This window comes from Diabrotica virgifera, chromosome 3 (genome assembly GCF_917563875.1).
Source record: "Diabrotica virgifera virgifera chromosome 3, PGI_DIABVI_V3a".
NCBI classification, from domain to species: domain Eukaryota; kingdom Metazoa; phylum Arthropoda; class Insecta; order Coleoptera; family Chrysomelidae; genus Diabrotica; species Diabrotica virgifera.
Genome location: NC_065445.1, coordinates 93845432 through 93867957, shown reverse-complemented (window position 1 = coordinate 93867957; position 22526 = coordinate 93845432). Strand labels below are relative to the sequence as shown.

General features: G+C 32.7%; 1 protein-coding gene across 2 annotated transcripts in view; it reads left to right on the top strand.

Annotated features, from left to right (window-relative positions):
- LOC126881941 (transcription factor ETV7) overlaps window positions 1–22526 on the top strand; it is a 54292-nt gene that overhangs the window by 402 nt on the left and 31364 nt on the right. Inside the window, exon 1 of one of the 2 annotated variants that reach the window (XM_050646678.1) lies at window positions 7274–7394. The exons of the other annotated variant lie outside the window; for it this stretch is intronic. The gene's annotated coding sequence lies outside the window, so the exon portion shown is untranslated. Of the gene's footprint in view, window positions 1–7273; window positions 7395–22526 lie in introns of those variants that run through there. 2 annotated transcript variants of the gene reach the window in all.

Below are 22526 nucleotides of genomic sequence, written 5' to 3'. Positions count from 1 at the left end.
GGCAAAAAAATAATTACTAAATAGTTAATAATTACTAAGTAGTTAGTAATTTTGGCAAAATTGGCCAAAACCAAAAAAGTACCGACTAAAATCACTAGCCAGTTGTGTCTGAGTTTAGAGAACCGACTATACTAGACTATATTTCTGGTAAATGATTAAGAATCGTGTTGAAAATAACTTTCACTATTATATTGTTTTTAATAATTTTAACAGTTTGAACTATTAATAATAAAATGACTGTTTACTTGATTGATTTTCAACAATTACTATACTTACTTTTTCTTAAAATGTTCTCTCCTCAACGGAGTTTGGTTACTACAATTGCATGCAAACTCTTGTTTGTCTTCAGCTGTTCAAAATTTAGCCCTGATTGTCGAATGTTTGTTAGCAACGATAGTCTTTTCCTTCCTTTCCTAGTCTCTTTCCCTCGATCTTTCCTTTCACTATTAGTTGAGCATATTGGTAGGTACTTGGGTACTATATAGTATTTTATTATTTCTCAGTATGTGGCCTAGGTTAGGTATCATGTTCTCTGTGTTGTTCTGAAGCTATTTTCTTGTGGCATTCAATGGATTATAGATCTTGTGCTTGTGGCATCAATTACTTTTAATGGGAAATAAGCCACAATTTTACCAAAAAAATGATTTTATTAACGATTCGAAGCCCAAATCGGGTTTCGTTGTCAAAATACAAAATACTAGTAAAATAAACAAAAATGTTGTTGCTAAGAAAAAAAAATTCTTCTAATAATTTATTTAATCTGACTCATTTATATTGGCAATGGCAATTCAGACGTATATTATACATTTTGAAGTAGAAGACTTTAAAATGATATCGCCAATATTTATGAGTTGCGTTCCTGGGACGACTTTACTAAAAGATAGTTCATTCGATTTCATAAAATCAATCCCAACTCAAGAATATCCGTCACAAAAAAATCATAGCATGTGATCTCGTGATCTGTCTTTAAAAAGACAACCAAATGCAACGATTAAAAGTAAACGATACTAAAATTCTCGCGTTAGAGAGTCCATAGTAAATGCGAACAATTTTATTTAGGTGAAACATCAAGACCATTAAACGTTATAATAAGTGAACATCAGTCTTATATTAAAACTAGAGAATTTGATAGATCTCAAATATGTCAACATGCATGGGATAATGAACATAGAGTTCAGTGGAGAGATTCAAGTATAGTCCTGAAAGAATCAAATAGTAAAAAGAGAAAAATCAAAGAAGCGGCTCTAATTATGATAAATGAAACCAATTGTGTCACAAATTCCTCGGTAGAATGCAGTAAGATGTGGTTACCCATACTGAAAGAGGAAGTCAATAGAAAGAAAATACCACGATTAGTAAGTCAATAACATATCGAGTTAGTACAAATTTTATATTTAGTATGATTACTTATTGTATATCTATGTATTATTAATATTATTTATAATTTAAACATATTAAAGTCAGAATTTGGTATTAGTTTTTTGAAAGTAAATTAAATGTAAGACCAAATACTTACGATGTCGAGATAATATCACGAGGTTTTTTCCTGGTTTTCCCTCGTGATTTACTATGGAATCTCTAACGCGAGAATTTTACTGTCATCGTTGCATTTGGTTGTCTTTTTAAAGACAGATCACATGCTATGATTTTTTTGTGACGGATATTCTTGAGTTGGGATTGATTTCATGTAATCGAATGAACTATCTTTTAGTAAAGCCGTCCCAGGAACGCAACTCATAAATATTGGCGATATCATTGTAAAGTCTTCTACTTTAAAATGCATAATACACACACACCCAAACTTATATGGAATCATCTGATATTTCTTACTATTCCGTGCGAATTTAAAAAACGAACACACGAAGTCAAACAATATTTATTTTAAAGAATTTAATAATAAATACATAACAATTAAATGAAACAATAAAGTATTTAACAAACAAATTGCAAGTAGTTGTTTTAAAGTCAATAGCATACAAAATTTCAATGTAAAACGAATAATGTTTAACTTGTTTTTATTTTTTTTTTGTATTTTGTGGTAGTCAGTGTTATCACCTCTAGTCCTTATGCAAGCTTCAGTTTGCGTGGGCGCGCTCCTAATCAAATTATCAACATTTTGTTGTGGTAGGTTGCTCCACCCTTTAAAAGCAGCTTGTACTAGCCGCACGGTGTTTTGTGGATTATTCCGGCGAGCTCTAATTTTTCCTTTAGGCATATCCCTTAAATACTCTATAGGATTAAGCTCGGGTGAGCAAGCAGGCCACTCCAAACAAGGGATACCTTCTGCTTCGATGATGTTTGTAGTCACTCTAATGGTATGTAGAGGTCCATTATCATGCAATAAAATAAAATTTTCTTCTGTTGCACCTCTTCAGAGCCTGACTACAGGTTATCAACATACCTGTGAGCAGTTAAAGTTGATTGGATGAAAATTAAAGGAGTTTTTTTGCGGATCACAATTCCTCTCCAGAACATTACACTTCCCCTTGTATATTTGTGAACAGATCTGACAGTTTTCGTTCTTGCTTGTCTTCCTCGACCTCTAAGTACACGATTTCGTGGATCATCTGATTTTCCATCTGATTACATTAAATCCTGACTGGTTTTGAAAATAGCACATTTTGTCAATTCCCAATGTTCCAGTTTTGGTGGTAAAGACACCAATTTAGGCGATCAATCTTGTGCTGCCTGGATAACTCTGGAACCCATAACTGTCTCCTGCTGTATACTTCTTGGTACCAACTCTTCTTATCGTTTCAACTGAAACAATTAAACCTGTAGCTTCCAAAAGCTGCCTTTGGAGCTGCAGGTGAGAAATGGTTGGGTGTCTTCCAGCTGATTGGACAATTAAACGATCGTGGAGAGCCGTTATTACTTTTGGCGACTTTCCCTTGCTTTATTTTTGAGCTTTCCTAGTTCCTGTTACCTAGCATAGGTTTTTGACAGAACGCCCTGTGTTACGCATAGCTCCTGTGTTACAGCGGTGTCCCTATGAGAACATCCCCTATTCCTCGCAACAATAACAAGTATTTTCAAAAGAAATAAATATTACTTAGAAATACATGGTGATTCCATATAAGTTTGGGTGTGTGTACGTCTGAATTGCCATTATAAATGAGTCAGATTAAATAAATTATTAGAAGAGTTTTTTTACTTAGCAATAGCATTTTTGTTTATTTTAGTAGTATTTTGAGAACGAAACCCGATTTGGGCTTCGAAACGCTATTAAATCATTTTTTGGTAAAATTGTGGCTTATTTCCCATTAAAAGTAATTGATTATGTTCTCTGTGTTGAAAAGTTCTCGATCTTTGCCTATCCTAATATGCAGTATCGCAGTATGCACTAGTATGCAGCACTTCTTCGTTTGAGCGATGTTCATGAAATTTTGAAGATTCTCCGGTAGATCCACATTTCAAAGGCCTCCAATTTATTTACGGTTGATGTTTTAAAGGGTCCACGTTTCAACTGCATAGATAAGAGTCGACCAGACCAGACGTAGCATTTTGTTCGTTCACAGATTGAGTTGGTCCTGTCGATGAGTTAACAGACATGATATCGACTATACTTAGAAGAGAGAACAGGAATAACTTCTTTCTGTTTAGTAAGATAATACGCCTGTTTATTCAATCATTTCAGATGTTGTGATGCTTTTCATGTTTTCATACTACAAAACAGCTCAGGCCCCACTTGCCCCACTAGTGATTTTAAATCACAAACTTAAACGCTCAACTTATGACATTGTGCCCTACGCCCTACGTAATGACATCATACCTTCCCGTTCCTCATTGTATCTTCTTTCCAGTGGCGCACCGAGAATTTTCCTCTGGGAGGGGTTGGCTTGGACACCGATTTTTTTTGTATTGTTTGTGAATCACAAGTTACATTTTTCTGTAGACGAGGATATAAAGCATTACGTTATGCAACCTTTTGCGTTCGATTCGAGAGAGCATTAGGATTCTTGAATGCTCGGCATGAGGGACAAATGAAAATTGCATTGTTGTAAACGAAAAATGTATTTTCCAAAGTGCTTCTTAAAGTGTCAAAAAATAAAAATTCAAAACTCAGAAAATAATCATGGAAATGAGTTATATTTTTATATCGGGGGTTTTGAGCTCGCTAAACAGGAATATGGGTTCGGCGAAGCTGTAAGAGGTACCTGGTGCCCGGTATCACAGTAGGCACTATAGTAGTCTCCTGGAGTTTTATGGAAATTCATTATAAAAATCATTAAAACTAGTTCCGAGGTTTTTGAGGTCGCTGAACACGAATATTGCTTCGACGATGCTGTACGAGGTACCTGGTGCCCGGTATCTATATTATCTCCTGGAGCTTTGCAATAAATATTGCATGGAAGATGCTGTATGAGTATGAGTTACCTGGTGCCCGGACTCTACTTCGTCTTCTGGAGTGTTATAGAAATTCGTTATAAAATTCAACGGTGAGTAACAATAACAGTAAGTTATTTTATTTCAGAGCTCAAATTATGAAAAAAAATAATTCGATATTTTTTTTTCACTATTAATAAAATTTTTTTTAGATATAGGGATGTCAGAACCTCGAGTATATGATTAAAACTCTCAGTTACCTTAAAAACCCCGGAATAACAAGTTGCAACAAATTTTATTACGAATTTTCATACAATTCCCAGAGACGACGTAGATACAGGGTACCAAGTATATCGTACAGCATCTTCGTTGCAGTATTCGTGTTCAGCGATCTTAAAACCCCGAGATAATAAATTATTTTCAATAACGAATTTCTATAAAACTCCAGGAGATGACGTAGATTCCTGGCACCATGTACCTCTTACAGCTTCGCCGACCCTATATTCCTGTTTAGCAACCTCAAAATACTCCGAATATGAAAATTGAACTCATTCTCATGATTATTTTCCAAGTTGTGAATTTTTATTGTGTAAACACTTTGAGATGCGCTTTGTAAAATGGATTTTCCGCCTAAAAGAATGCAATTCTCATTTGTAATTATTCATGCCAAGTATTCAAAAATTTTCTCTGAAGCTCTCCCGAATCGAATGCCAAAGGTTTCATAATCCGTCTTACTTTAAAAAAGTTAGAGCTTAGGCGATTTTAGTGCTTTACTACTATTCTTTATATAAGTATCTTTGTTATATGTCCTGGGAGGGGTTTTAACCCCCAAAACCCCCCCTGGGTGCGCCACTGCTTCTTTCCATATCTAGTGCTTAGCTGGACCAAATTAACTACTTATTCTAAATTTTTGTGAGTACTTACTGTCGTTTGTCTTGTTCGCCTTCTTTTCATTTCTGATATTTGAATTCATATAGGTAATCTAATCTGTGTTTCTACAGTATGTCCCTGTAAGTTGTATCCATATGGAAAACTTTTTTATTATTAATTTTACGAAAAAAAGTTATTCTTGATAAAAAGCTCTGCATGGTCCAAAACCTAAGATTTAATCATCAAATATCAAATTTTTTAAATATTATACGAGGTATGTCAAAAAGTTTGAATTTCACTCAACAGTAAAGTAGCTTTATTTTTCGTAATACATATTGGAAATTGCTATTAGGAAAAGTTGTTTGAAATTAAAAACTATATTCTAATATGTAATTACATCTTTCTAATTGAAATTTTTTTTTGTGAAATTATGGATAACTATGATTATTTTTTCAGATATTTCAATTCTGATCACTCTTTTATTATTAATTTTACGAAAAAAGTGATTCTTAATAAAAAGTTCTGGATGGTCTAAAAACTTAAAATACAACCATCTTAATATCAAATTTTATCAATTTTATACGAGGTATGCCAAAAAAGATAAATTTAGATCAAAAGTAAAGTACCTTTATAGTTCAGAATATTTCAATTAGAAATGTAATTACATATTAAAACATAGTTTTTAATTCTAAATAACTTTTCATAATAACAATTTTCGATATTGTGAAAAATAAACGTATTTTACTCTTGAGCGAAATTCATATTTTTTGACATACCTCGTATAAAATTGATAAAATTTGACAAAAGATAGTTGTATTTTAGATTTTAGACCATGCAGAATTTTTTATTAGGAATCACTTTTTTTCGTAAAATTAATAATAAAAGAGTTATCTGAATTAAAATAACTGAAAATAATGTTACGTTATCCATAATTTTTCAAAAAAAAAAAATTTTCAATTAGAAGGATGTAATTGCATACTAGAATACAGTTTTTAATACCAAACAACTTTTCATAATAGAAATTTTCAATATTGTGAAAAATAAAGCTACTTTACTCTTGAGTGAAATTCAAACTTTTTGACATACGTCGTATAATATTTAAAAAATTTGATATTTGATGGTTACATCTTAGGTTTTGGACCATGCAGAGCTTTTTATAAAGAATAACTTTTTTTCGTAAAATTAATAATAAAAAAGTTTTCCATATGGATACAACTTACAGGGACATACTGTATATTTGTTCTTCCAGGTTAGTTAGGTATCCCTTCTACATATCTCAATATCCTGGCTGGTTTATTTGCATATTTTTTTTTCTTCTGCTTTTGTCTATTACCTACATGTTATATCTATTAAGGTAAAGTTCATGACTTGTTATATTTTATGTTTTTTGGTCATTATTTTAAACTTATTGGAGATCTGATGATTGGATCTTTTTAGTAAAATATTGACATATTTAACAGTTTTACTATTTTAGTAAATAAATGTAGAGTACAGTTGCGCACCTAGAATTTTGCTCTGGGGGGGGGGGAGCAATTTGATCTTGTAGATTAGGTGTATTTTATTGTTTAAATAAAAAAAATTTTGCATTAAAAGGTTTTACTACTACTTTAATGTTATCTTCGTCTATTAGCTTCAGCAACTCAGTTGGTGTGTCATCTGGACCACAGATTTTGTACAGTTGTAGGTAATATTCTGTCATGAAAACAACTATGCTATCATGCATTACCAAATCGAGTATAATAATATTGTAATAAACACCAGTATACTAACTTGTGCGGTATTATAGCAAGCTGGTTATATAAAAAATCAAATAAGTAAAAATCCGGACATATCATTACCCAATTGAATAATATAATTTTATAAACAAAACAGGAATTTTGTATTTAAATGAATAAAACGGAAAAATGATAATGGCAATTGAAAATCGGTGATAATATGTTTCCTTTTCCTGTTATATGGCTTTTATATGGACAAGGATACGGATATCCTGTCCTGACTACACCGACGTCCTTTATGTGTATGTTTATATTTTCGATGATGCTTTCGTTTGAATGTAAACAGACGAATATACAACGCTTAGCGATTCCACGCTACCGCTGAGGTCGCGAAATTCGTAGGTAGATACCAAAACTGTCATATTTTTTGTTATTTTTGCTGATAGCGCAGCGGAAGTGATATACCGATATTATTTTTTTGAGGTGAGTTATTTGTTCAACCTAATACAGACTGACAAACACTGGCTTATTTTTAATCTTCATTTTTTACACCTACAAATAAACTTCCTTTTTGTTCTATTATAGGCCAACGATATGGTAAAATTCCAGGAAAATCTTACATGGATTTAATTTTTTTTTAATATATCTTTAGATACCATTTCTTAGGTACCTACTTTTTAATTCTGTAGATATATAGGGTGAGCCAGATAACTGGCCTATTAGAAATATCTCGAGAACTAAAGGCAACAGAATCATGAAAATTGGAATAAAGGGGTTTTGAAGGATGATCTATTAAATGAAAATATTTTCATCTCTTTCCTCGACACCTAATGGTTAAAGAGGCAACCGATTATGTATGTATGTATTTTCATCTCTTTGCAACTTCCGGTTATACCGGAAGTTGCTTATACCTTCGTTTTTTTAAATGGGACACCCTGTATATTTTTACATTTTTGGATTCTCTTCGATGTCTTCTTTCTTAAAATATAAGGTTTTGTAATATTATACAGGGTATTTTAAAAGATAATTACGTTTTTTTTATTAATTTCGTAGCAACATTCACACCCTGTAGAATTGTAGTAGTTTAACATCTAAATCTCTACTTACGTTCAAATGATTTTTAATATACTCTACTATTGTTAAGAATCATTAGTATAGCTAAATTTTTAATTTTAGTATACAGGGTTGGTCGAAACTCGCAATGAGTATTTTCTGAGTTTTCTTAAATGGAACACCCTGTATTTTTGTATTGTAGTGAAATGATATTTTATAGTACTTTTTTATTTCTTAAGCATTCCCTATACCTAACTGCTTTAATTTGTGAGTTATTGGTGATTCAAGCTAAACATTAATTGCAACAAAAAATACGTAAAATTTTATTAGGTTGGCCGTGAAAATACTCAATCCCAAATAATTTTTCCGAAATAAATACATATTAATCCAGACTGGTCCTTAAAATTACCAATAATGGTTTAGCTATCGAAACACCTTCTTAGTTAAGATTGTTGGTGCGATTAACAATTAAGCAGAAATTAAAGCAGTTAGGTATAGGGAATGCTTAAGAAATAAAAAAGTACCATAAAATATCATTTCATTACAATACTAAAATACAGGGTGTTCCATTTAAGAAAACTCAGAAAATACTCATTCCGAGTTTCGACCAACCCTGTATACTAAAATTAAAAATTTAGCTATACTAATGATTCTTAACAATAGTAGAGTATATTAAAAATCATTTGAACGTAAGTAGAGTTTTAGATGTTAAACTACTACAATTCTACAGGGTGTGAATGTTGCTACGAAATTAATAAAAAAACGTAATTATCTTTTAAAATACCCTGTATAATATTACAAAACCTTATATTTTAAGAAAGAAGACATCGAAGAGAATCCAAAAATGTAAAAATATACAGGGTGTCCCATTTAAAAAAACGAAGTTATAAGCAACTTCCGGTATAACCGGAAGTTGCAAAGAGATGAAAATATTTTCATTTAATAGATCATCCTTCAAAACCCACTTATTCCAATTTACATGATTCTGTTGCCTTTAGTTCTCGAGATATTTCTAATAGGCCAGTTATCTGCCTCACCCTGTATACAGGGTGTTTGGTAGGGCCATAGCTTATTAACCTTAGATTCCTGAGCTTAAAATAGCTCGATTTAAGCTAACTTACCTTCGTACAAAAGTTGATAATAACCGAAATACAGGGTGTCGAATTTAAACTTTTATTTTTGAATATTTTCTGACAGGCATGGGACAAAAACACGAAATTTGGTAAGTGGTGCTGGTATTGTACAATCTATAAATTATGTTAAACATTAAACAAACGTTTCTGGCTACTGCCAGAGGCGTGCGACGGGGGAACGTAAATGGTTTACCCTTCCCAAATTCTACGCCACTGGTGGAAATGCCATTTTAGTGCAATTTTTTGATTCTCCAATACTTTCTATGTAAAAAACATAGGTACTCTTCATTCGTAACGATACAGCCATTAGTTTTCGAGATATTTAAAGTTAAAAACGAACTTAATACATTAACCAAAATAAGTGTGCCTTTTCATTTTTAACTTAAAATATCTCGAAAACTAATGACTTTATCGTTACGAATGAGGAGTATATTATTTGCATAGAAAGTATTAGAGAATCTAAAAATTATGCTAAAATAGCAGTTTCATCAGTGGCGTAGAATTTGGGAAGGGTCAACCATTCACTTTCCCCTGTCGCACGCCTCAGGTAGTAGCCAGAAACGATTATTTAACATAATTTAGTAGGCAGTACAGTGCCTACACTTTCTGCCAAGTATCACACGGATATGTCAAATTATTTTAAAATATTATTTTTTTTTAAATAATTTATTCTTTAAAAAAAAGATTAAGTTTTCACTCTAATGGCATATAAAACAACATAATGCTATTCTACATCCCACCAGAATGAAAACAGTGGGAACCTTCTCTGGTTACACCTCCGAGGCTTCTACAATTTGTAAGCCATACGGATGCTGAGACTAAGGAAGATGAGGGAATTCTACAATTTACAATTCACGTCCCATCTGCTCAGCGCGGTAAAGTTCCAACGAGAATGGTTCCCTTCATACTCCACAATTTATTCTTTATTTAAAACTTTAAGAACTATGTGTGCCCGGTACTATAAAACTATTTGACATATCCTTATGGTACTCGGCAGACTGTACACCCTACTAAATTATGTTAAATAATCGTTTGTGGTTAATACCAGAGGCGCACGACAGGGGAAAGTGAATGGTTGACCCTTCCCAAATTCTACGCCACTGTTGAAACTGCTATGCAATACAATACTTTCTATGCAAATAATATACTCTTCATTCGCAACGATAAAGTCATTAGTTTTCGAGATATTTGAAGTTAAAAATGAAAAGGCACACTTATTTTAATTAATGTATTATGCTCCTTCGTTTTTAGCTTCAAATATCTCGAAAACTAATGGCTTTATCGTTACGAATGAAGAGTATGTTCTATACATAGAAAGTATTGGAGAATCAACATATTGCACTAAAATAGTAATTCCGCCAGTGACATAGAATTTGGGAAGGGTCGACCATTCACGTTCCCCCGTCGTACGCCTCTGGTAGTAGCCAGAAACGTTTGTTTAACATAATTTAGTAGATTGTACAATACCAGCACCACTTACCAAATTTCGTGTTGTTGTCCCATGCCTGCCAGGAAATATTTAAAAATAAATAAAATAAAAGTTTAACTTTGACTTATTTAGGTTAATATTAATAAATACGTATTTAGGTTATTATCAACTTTTGTACTAAGGTAAGTTAGTTTAAATCGACCTATTTTAACCTTAAGAATCTAAGGTTAAGCTATGGCCCATTATTTACCAAACACCCTGTATATGAGGTGAGGCAGATAAACGGCCTATTAGAAATATCTCGAGAACTAAAAGCAACGGAATCATGAAAATTGGAATGAAATGGTTTTGAAGAGTGATCTATTTAACGAAAATATTTTCATATATTTTCTACTTCCGCTTAAACCGGAAGTTACTGATAACTTCGTTTTTTAAATGGGACACCCTGTATATTTTTACATTTTTGGATTCTCCTCGATGTCTTCCTTCTTAAAATATGAGGTTTGAGAATTAACATTTACACCCTGTAGAATTATAGTAGTTTGACGTCAAAAACTATGCTTACGTTCAAATGATTTTTAATATAGTCTACTTACTATTGTTAAGAATTATTAGTACATATAGCTAAATTTTTAATTTCACTAGGTATACAGAGTTGGTCGAAACTCGGAATGAATATTTTCTGAGTTTTCTTAAATGGAACACCCTGTATTTTAGTATTGTAATAAAATTATATTTTATGGTACTTTTTTATTTATTAAGCATACCATATACCGAACTGCTTTAATTTGTGTGTTATTGGTGATTTAAGCCAAAAAGTAATTGCAACAAAAAATACGTAAAATTTAATTACGTTATTTATTTTATTAGGCGAAAATAATTTTTCGGAAATAAATACATATTAATCTAGACTGATCCTTAAAATTACCAATAGGTAATGGTTGAGCTATCAAAATACCTACGTAGTTAATATTGTTGGTGCGACTAACAATTAAGCACAAATTAAAGCAGTTAGGTATAGGGAATGCTTAAGAAATAAAAAAGTACCATAAAATATCATTTCATTACAATACTAAAGACTAGAGGATGTTCCATTTAAGAAAACTCAGAAAATATTCATTCCGAAGTTCAACCAACCCTGTATACTGAAATTAAAAATTTAGCTATACCTACTAATAATTCTTAACAATAGTAGACTATACTTGAAATCATTTGAACGTAAGTATAGTTTTTGAGGTCAAACTACTACAATTCTACAGAGTGTGAATGTTGCTACGAAATTAAGAAAAGAACGTAATTATCTTTTAAACTACCCTGTATAACATTACAACTTACAACACCTCATATTTTAAGAAAGAAGACATCGAGGAGAATCCAAAAATGTAAAAATATACAGGGGGTCCCATTTAAAAAAAAACGAAGTTATAAGCAACTTCCGGTATAAACGGAAGTACCCTTTCATTCCAATTTTCATGATTCTGTTGCCTTTAGTTCTCGAGATATTTCTAATAGGCCGTTTATTTGCACATTATTTCTAATAGGGTTTCCACAGTTTTTTTAATATTCCTTCACTCAACCGTTCTCTTCAGTTCTTTCTGTTTTACCAGTCCCCTTCCTGCAGATTTCTGTTTTCCATTGCTTCGTCCACTTCATCTCTGAAAGATTCTTAGAAAGATCTAGAGAGTCTGCTCTTCTGCCTTCTGACATGTCCGTATAAGGTTAATCCCTTCTGTTCTATGTAGTATATTATATCTGAGTTCATTCCCATTCTTTTCTTAATCTCTAATTCCTTACATAAACAAATATATTTGTTTACATACCATTTTCAACGAGGCGCAAAAACACTTTGACTGAGAAGGCGCCTGACAACATTGAGACTAGTAGATGTGGCAAAATGCAAACTGTATGAAGTAGACTTCCCAAGGTTCCTTAGTGTTACCTTGGCAAGTCTACGTCCTGACCATTCTTCCCATCTTTTCAGGGTTTGCGTGTGGGAAATTGCCAAATCTAGGAAATTTGTCAATTTCCGTGATTGTTGTAGTTGACCAGCCAAAAAAATCACCAGGCCCTAAGAGTCTTAGGCTTACTGCCTTCCTAGATAGCTGATCAGTAATGCGGTTGCCTTTATTTCCTTTGTGTCCTTTAACTCATCTCAGGGTGCTGTTGTTATCATCCGAAGTTTTGACTAGTGACTCATGACACTCCATTACTAACCCTGCTCTGGCACGTGGTCTATTCAGAGCTAGTAGCTCTCGTCTGCTGTCTGTGCATATTATTATGGTTTTACCGGCTACACCTTTTCTGGTTATCTCCTTTGCGGCTATGGAGATACCAGCCAGTTCAGTTAGGACTACGCTGCCATTTTTGCCCATATCCCATTTTATATTAAGGTTCAGTGATCTGGAGTATATCCCGCATCCTGAGCCTTCTTCCATTTTGGAGCCACCGGTGTATATTATGCAATAGGTACGCATTTGCCACGTTTGACTCTCTATGTTGTCTTGTTTCGATTTTATAGGGTTTATCGAAGGCAAACGTAGGTTCAATTGAGTCGCAGCGCAGCCTACATGTAGCAGAAGTAATCCAGCTTACAAACAACGTCCAACGTCTCTTATTTTCATTACATTTTAACTGCTCGTCTTGGGATTTTCGTAGTTTTGATTTTATGTGATCCTTGCTTTTGTGCCAAGTAAGATAAATTTTTACGATTATTTCATTTATAGAAGATTCTGACGAATAGAAACCTACAAGAATAAAAATTACAGCGGTAATTTTTTTCCATAATTTCCCGCCGTCAAGTATGACGTCAGATGCCCTTCGTTGCTACACAAAAATGAAACTCCCCTTCGGATCGTGAAATGAAATCTGCCAAGGTGTCACCCGGGATACAAATCGATAATTTTAGAGTTCTCGTGTAATTACTACTGACATCTACAAAAACTTTTAATAAAACAGTTTTAATTTAGTCCTGAATTGTATTAGTATACTCAAATAAACTCCCAAAGTCAAGGATTTTTTTCAGCTCTATCCGTCTATTTTTAGCAAAAAAATAATATAATTTAATTCCTGTTGTTGACTTAACCTTTGTACGGCGTCGTGTAAGATATATACACTATCACTTCCGTTAAATGGCTCATCGTTATCTATAAAAAAAAACAGGTGGAAATTGCTCGATTTTCTATAACAAACACAGGATGTTTCGTATTTACAGAATTATTAATGTTACATGTATGTTTGTTTATACTGTCAATTCTAGGAAACTCACAATTGTACCATTGACAAATTTTAAGTTTTAAGCAATAATGAATATAAATACACTAGCCGACAAAAAAACGACCCATCAAAACTGTTTCCCAAAAAAATTGTAGGTAATATCTGTGTCACCGCTGCTTTTATGCTAATTGACAGTTTTTTATTTTTTGTTACCTAAACAAATCACAATTAAAATAAAACAAAATTTTTTCTGTGACAAACAAGTAGTAGGTATATTTCAATCCTTGGTCATTTAAAGAACTTTTGCACTTGACCCGTTTTTGCGTTAATATCTTATATGATCTACATTTTCTATTTTTGTAAGTATATCAGTCTGCTCATTCGTTCTGTTATTAGTATCTATTTTTGATTATGAGTAGTTTCCTTCGTATTTTATTTGTCTTTTAATTACCCTACTAGACTTAGTCTGGCATCTACAATATTATATTGACCATCGCTTAATCGGTATGCGTGGTCAGATTCCTTTATTACATCTCTACATAATTTTCTATCTTTGACCATGTCAATATTAATCCCCTTCATAGACATGTCTTCTCTAAGCATCTTCCACCTGGACCTATTTGGTGTTCATCTATTATTTCTTCAAGGAATATGATCCTTCATGTATATTCAACAATGTACAGCGTGTCTACTTAAGTTGGTCACATAATATGGGAAACATTTTTATTATTAATGGTGGTATTATAGGTTTTTTGGGTCGCTGAATTCCATGGAAGTGGTCTGGAAGCCCACATATGGTGCGTTTAATTATTATTAACAAATTATTGTAAAATTAGGTATTTTTCAGGAATTATTAAAAGCCCTGTAAATAAATTGACAGTGTTAAGGTCTTGTCTGGTATATTTTCGGTCGCTGAATCGAATGCGGCTAGTCGCGATTACTCAAAATATCAAAATATGTTCTTATTTTGTTAATAACAAAATAATTGTTTATTCGCCGAAAAGCTCGAAATAATGCGCTATCTACAGCAAATTTGTAGTCTTTTTCGTAGTACAGTAGACTCGCGATTCTCCGAGGTAACTGGGACCGTGACTACCTCGGATACGGAAAAACTCGGTTAACACTGAGATTGGTTATATTGATAGAAAAACACGTAAATAATCATAACTGTGGATATTTTAATGACAAAATTAATACAGTACTGTCTATAAAAGATAAAAACATTTACCTTATCAATATTACTGTTTAAAAAAGTATTTGATTTTGCATAAGCTTTATTCCTCTTTTTGATTTTGAATCGGCGATGTTGCGTCAAGGTTGAAAATTGTAACTCACCTGTTATTACTTTTGCCTCGGTTAACCGAGGGGCTCGGATGACCGAGACTCGGATAATCGCGAGTCTACTGTATTTTTATACGCTATTTCGATTGCCACTAGTCGTAATAGCTTAAACCACGTTGTAACTTTATTGTTAATAAATTATTGCAAAAATAGCGGTGTATAGTAAGTTTACTCACGGTTTTTGCTCTAAATTAAAAAAAAACCACTTGGTTTGACATCAAATTTGGCATACACGAAGCTAACATGTCAAAACAAGGGATATTGTGCCGATGTGTGATTTTACCCTGGGGGCTACTTTCACCCCTCTTCGGGGGTGGAAAAAGATACCTTTAAAGTAAGTCCGGAAGTGGATAAACCGATTAATTCTAAGCAACTTTTGTTCTATAGATTTTTTTACTAACTCAATACTTTTCGAGTTATTTGCGAGTGAATATGTCTCCATAAGTATTTTTTCAAAAAAAAATTTTCTTAGCAAAAATGTAGACTATAAAAAAGTGAAAAAAATGGTGTATGTGTGAGGTCCGTAGACCCAGTAGAAGCGGAGTTGTAGCTAATGAACAACAGGTTCATATTCGTCAAATTCCAAATCGAATATTTCAACATAAAATAACCATAAAATGAAGCACTTTTTGAGGAAAACTCATTACAACTCTTTTAAAGCTTTAAAAAAACTTTATTCTTGTTTTTTGAAAAAGTATCTAGTATCAAAAATAAGCTAGTTACGCTCAAAATAAAGTTGGTTCCTTTTTATTTGGTAAAAAAAAAAAAATAAAATCACCCCCTAATTGGCATCTCAAATGAAATTAATCATTACCGCTTCACAAGTTGCTTCTGATGTTGTATTTATATGATCTGTAAGTTTCATTGGTTCGAAACCCTATAAAACCACTAAAAAGGTGGTTTTTTGTTGAAAAATGAACATATTCACTCGCAAATAACTCAAAAAGTATTGACTTGGTGAAAAAACTCTATAAAACAAAAGTTGCTTAAAATTAATCAGTTTATCCACTTCCGGACTTATTTTAAAGGTATCTTTTTCACCCCCGAAAAGGGGTGAAAGTCGCCCCCAGGGTAAAATCACACATCGGCACAATATCACTTGTTTTGTTTGACATGTTAGCTACGTATAAGCCAAATTTCATGTCAAGCAAAGTGGTTTTTTTAAATTTAGAGCAAAAACCGTGAGTAAACGTACTATAAACGGTTATTTTTGCAATAATTTATTAATAACAAAGTCGGAACGTGGCTTAAGTTATCACGACTAGTGGAAATCGATTTAGCGTATAAAAACACTATGAAAAAGACTACTAACTTGCTGTAGATAGCGCATTATTTCGAGCTTTTCGGCGAATAAACAATTATTTTGTTGATAAAGGCATTTGATATTTAATTGCCTTCATCTAATACGGTTTTACTCACGTATTGAGTACTAGGAGACAGGTTTGTTGATCTTTGCCTCGTTGAATTGATGTGTTGTGGAGTGCAACTATATAGACTCCCCATATCTCTGCATTCATCACCCTTTATTCCTTGCAAATTTTAGAAGGATGAGGAATAGGTAGAAGAGAGAATCTGTTTCCGAATTAAGAAATCCAAAGATTTTATTTTTAAATTATTTATTTGTTTGAAAATGGAGTCGCTTGGGTTTCGTCGTTAAATTATTTTGTTATTAACAAAATAACAACACATTTTGAGTAATCGCGACTAGCCGCACTCGATTCAGCAATCAAAAATATACCAGACAAGACCTTAACACTGTCAATTTATTTACAGAGGGCTTTTAATAATTCCTGAAAAATACCTAATTTTACAATAATTTGTTAATAACAATTAAACGCACCATATTTGGGCTTCCATACCACTTCCATTGGATTCAGTGACCCAAAAAACCTATAATACCACCATCAAATCACAGTGAGCTAGAATTTCCCACGGGACCCCTATGTTGCGACTAGACCCATCATTTTTATTTATTACAAATATGGATAACTCTTATTATTAATTTTACGAAAACAGTTATTCTTTATAAAAAGCTCGTAAACAGATGCAGCCATTAGATATCAAATTTGATCAATTTTGTACGAGATAGTCAAAAAATATGAATTTAGCTCAAGAGAAAAGTGCCTTTATTTTTTGTAATATTGAAAATTAAGAAAAGTTGCTCAGAATTAAAAAATATGTTTCAATATTCAATTACATCCTTCTAACAATTGAAATATTGTGAAATATAAAGGTACTTTACTCTTAAGCGAAATTAATATTTTTTGGCATACCTCGTATAAAAAAATTGATAAAATTTTATATCTGATGGTTGCATCTTGGGTTTTAGACCATGCACAACTTATTATGAATAATAACTTCTTTCGTAAAATTAATAATAAAAAAGTTCCCCCGTATGTGGCCAATTTAAGTAGACACGCTGTATATAATATATACATTTGCACTCCATAATTGAAAGGTCAGTTGACTTATTGCGTTTCGAACAGTAATTACACGAGAGCTCTAAAATTATCGATTTGTATCCCGAGTGACACTTTGACAGTTTTAATTTCACGACCCGAAGGGGAATGAAATTACGTCAAAGTGTCACGAGGGCAAAACAAATCGGTAATTTTTAAGGGCTCGTGTGTAATTTGGTAAGATTATTTCATGAATAAAACTGTCTTTTTAAATCATTTAAACTAATATTTTATTGATATCTTTGCCTGAATATTTGCTAAACCTGTTCCTTATGTTCTTTGACAAGTTGTAAAACATTAATTGTCATTAATTTCACTGAATTTTCATTTTTTCGTAGCAACGAAGGGCATCTGACGTAATACTTGACGACAGGAAATTATCTAAAATTATCGTTGTAATTTTTATTCTTGTAGCTTTCTATTGGTCAGAATGTCTATGAATGAAATAATCAGTAGTAATTACACGAGAGCTCTAAAATTATCGATTTGTATCCTGAGTGACACTTAGTCAGTTTTAATTATGTCAAAGTGTCACGAGGGCAAAACAAATCGATAATTTGTAGGAGCTCGAAAGTAATTCGGTAAGATTATTTCATTAATAAAACTGTCGTTTTAAATCATTTTAACTAATATTTAACTGATATCTTCGTCTGAATATTTGCTAAACCTGTTTCTTGTTGTTCTCTGTGACAAGTTGTAAAACATTAATTGTTATTAATGCCACCGAATGTATTTTTGCGTAGCAACTAAGGGCATCTGACGTAAAATACTTGACGACGGGAAGTTATCAAAGATTATCGGGTATAATATCAAAAGAGAGTGAGAATAAATTGAAAATAATGCGACAGTTTTTCGAAAATTTGTTGTCTGGCAATAGACACGAGAGCCCGCAGGGCTCGAGTGGCTATTGCCCAATGACAACAAATTTAAGTAAAAATGAAGCATTATTTTCTTATTTAATCTTACTGTCGTGTGATATTCGTAAGATTATTTTTTAATACGTATATTATGGATATTTTCTTAAATATGACAGTTGTCAAAACTAGGAAACTGGTTGCCATTAAACAGAAACAATCTACTTAAAAAAATTCTATCGGTAATTTTCTACAGTAGATAATTCTCAGTATAATTTTAATCTGATTGGACAGTTCTGTAGCTTTCCATTGGCCAGAATCTCTATGAACAAAAAAATCGAAAAAATTTCCGCTGTAATTTTGATTCTTGTAGGTTTCTATTGGTCAGAATCTCTATGAATGAAATAATCACTCATATTTATTTATAATTTTTTCTGCAAATTTTATTTGATTGCGAATAATATGAGGTACCTACCTATATGAGTCAAAATAATCAAAATAATTCTTAAATTATTCTTAGGGAATTTTAAGTATGTAGTTAGTTTTTAATAAAATATTCTGCCACATCTTCGTATTCCGTCGATAATAATCAGGTAAACGGTAAACCAACATTATTGCGGATGTCGGCTTTTTAATACCAAAAGGGAAAAAGACCATTATGGCTTTACCAAAGAGCACCTTTTTACGAACGAGCGAAATTCGAGAAGGCCTTAATTCAACGTGCTTGTTTCCTCAAAATAGAAAAACAAAATTATGACCGGATTTCGGCAGAACTGACGGAAATAGCACTGTATCGAAGGAAACACCCCTTCCTGTCTATTTGAAGACGATAAGGGATGACGATTTAACCCCCGGTTGACAGACATATATCCTGTTGTAACCAATAATGGCCGTTTAGTTCTTGGGTTTTTATAATTGGACGGTAATTGGGGTGTTTCCTTCTTTTATATGTGTTTAAAAGTTTGAAAGGAATTCGCATCTTCTTGGCCCATTAAAGTTGTTCCGACACCGATATGAGTAAATTGGCACTTTTGTGATTTCTATCACTTCCATTTTAAGCTCGTAAATTTTGAGTCAAACTGGTGCTTACCTATTTACATAAATTGGAAATGGGAGGGTAATTTTTGTCTACTCAAATCAAATTGCTTCTTATTATCACCATTATGGCCGGTTTCACCAACGACAAAATTTGTCGTTTACTATTTAATAGTAGTTTATTCTATGAATAATGTTATTTGACCAATAAACTGACATTTTTCCATTTTACTAACGTCAAATAAGACTTATTTTATTAATTTATCAAATAAATACTTCCTCTTCGAATAGATTGGCAAGTTAATCTCGTTGTAAATATTTATAAGAAAGTAAATTCGCCAGTTTAACTTTAAATTATCAAAATTATATTGAAACAAAATATAAATATAAACTTCTAATAAATTATATTCGACGAATAACTATTCATTGATTTATTTGTTGTTGGTGAAACCGGACCTTTTTTTAATACATTTTAGAATAGTTTCGTATTCTTTTTTAGTTATTTTTCAATTGTTCGTCCCATGAATGCATTGGATTTATTTGTATTCTTTAACTTTCCATGTCTTCCGTGTTTTACTTTCATATACCATCATCATCAACATCAATCAGCCAATCGTGTCTACTGTTGGACATAGGCCTCCCTCGGTTCTTTCAAGTGTAATCTTTCAGATGTGAGCTAAATGAACAATGGGTCTGCAGCTTTGAAATAAAACCACGCATTGAGATGGTCAAAAGCGCTTTAAATTAGATGAAAGCAGTAGGTACCTACATATTAGGGAGCGTTCAAGTATTACGTAACGCGATTTTTGAAGATTTTTGACCCCTCCCTCCCTACGTAAACGTAACGCACTCTAATGGGCGTTTAACTATTGCGTAACGCAATTTTTGAAGATTTTTGACCCCCCCCCCCCCACCCCACCTGCGTTACGTAATACTTGAACGGTCCCTTATGTAATGGAAAACTGAGAATAGAAATTAGAACTAGAGTATTGAGATGCTACATGTTCTCTGTCCTTTTGTATTAAGTTAAAGCCTGGACAATTACGGACGCAACTGAAAAAAGACTTTGAGCTTTGATATGTTGTGTTATCGAAGAATGTGGAAAATATAATGGACACAACACGTAACAAAACACGGAGATATTAAGAAAGATGAAAGTGAAAAAAAGAAATACTCAACACGGGGAAGGAAAGAAAAATGAGGTACGTTGGTCATATAATAAGAAATGAAAAATATGAGTTGATGTGAATGGTTGTCCATAAAACATAAAACTCTACTCAACAATAAAACTCTTCATAAACACTGCAGACAGAGTAAATTGAGACGTGATGATCGTCAATGTCCTTAAAGGATGAGGCACACGAAAAGAAGAAGTCAATCGTAGGTTGGTAGAAGAAAACTTGGTAGATTTTTTTTTGCCCAAGGCAATCAAAAATACTAGAACGCAGAGAGAATGCAGAACAAACTTAGGTACTTCTTTCTTAGAAGTCTAAATCTTCTGAACTAAAAGGTAGATATAGAAAGTGGTTCCATGCCATCTCGTAACGCGACAGTTCGTAACCGGACAAATGGTAACGGAAAATTCGTAACAGCGACAGTTCGTAACGACGACACTTCCTAACGGCGACAGTTCGTAACTATACAAATTCGTAACGGACAATTCGTAACGTCCAAATTGAATTATTCTGTTTATTTTTGTTAACTTGGAAACAAACTGTAATTACAGTTATAAATGAAATTTCTTTATCAATTTAACGAATCAGTATCAGGATAAATATTTTAAAGGCATTTCATATTTTGTAAGGCATTTAGTAAGGTAATTATAATCTTTCCTTTACAAAATGTTTACTTAGAAAGTTGGGTGGGAATGTCTAAAGACGGTTGTCGGCTTAAAGATTTCACGAATTACTTCATAATTCTTTTGTCTAGGTATATGCAAATTTAAGGAACAATAAGAGGGATAAACTTTTAAAAATATTGTTAAAAGTTTTTATGTATTTAAATATTTTGTTTATGTTCAAAGATTTTTAATATATATTCTGAAACACGAAATATAAAATGTGTTAAACTTGTTTGTCCCGGTATTGATTCGTTAAATTGATCAACATAATTTCAATTATAACTGTAATAACAGTTAGTTTCCACGTTAACAAAAATAAACAGAATAACTAAAATTTTGACGTTACGAATTGTCCGTTACGAATTTGTGTAGTTACGAACTGTCGCCGTTACGAAGTGTCGCTGTTACGAACTGTCGCCGTTACGAGTTGTCCATTACCACTTGTCCGGTTACGAAAAGTACCTGCACAAAATATATTTTGTGGTCATAGTGTGGAAAAATCTACGAGGATGAAAATTTCAGAGCAGAGCAAACTTTCCTCTTTCTACTTTTTTAGAAGTCTAAATCTTCTGGACTAAAACGTAGATATAGAAAGTATACAAAATATTTTCTGGAATCATAGTGTGGAAAGATCTATAGTTTATGAAAAATACAGTATAGAAAAATACTTTTTATGTATGTACACTCTAATTTTTGTGATTTTCTATCCTCTTTGTCCCAACTTTTATTAACTAAAGATTTGAATGCGATGTTGATGTTCAGCTGTCATATCATCTCTTAGGAGGTATTCCCAGTGGTCTTTTTGTATTGTATCATCATACCCATACGATACATCTATTCCGAGGCAGTTGAAACTCATGACTTGCTCTATTATGCGTTCGTTAATCATCAGTTTACACCTGATGGAGCTCTTGGCCATTGACTGAATGACTGATGAACCATTGACTGGGTCTTATCATGGGATATTAACATGTTTAACCTGTGTGCTGTTATATCGAATCTGTAAAGAAGACTCTGGAGGTCATAGCAAATTATACTCGAAGCCCGATTTTCCATTTTCTATTATAGTGTAGGAAACAGAGGTTGAACCTTGCAAAATGGACACAAGTCCGGTTTTATTTTTTTTCTGGCATATCAAGGGGTGCTTATTATAAGACAAACTTTTTCTGAAAAAATTTCGCCCCGGAACCCCCCTTTTCACCCCTTTAAAGGGGGTAATTTATGGTTTTTGCAGAACGTAGCCCTTCCTGTACCTTTT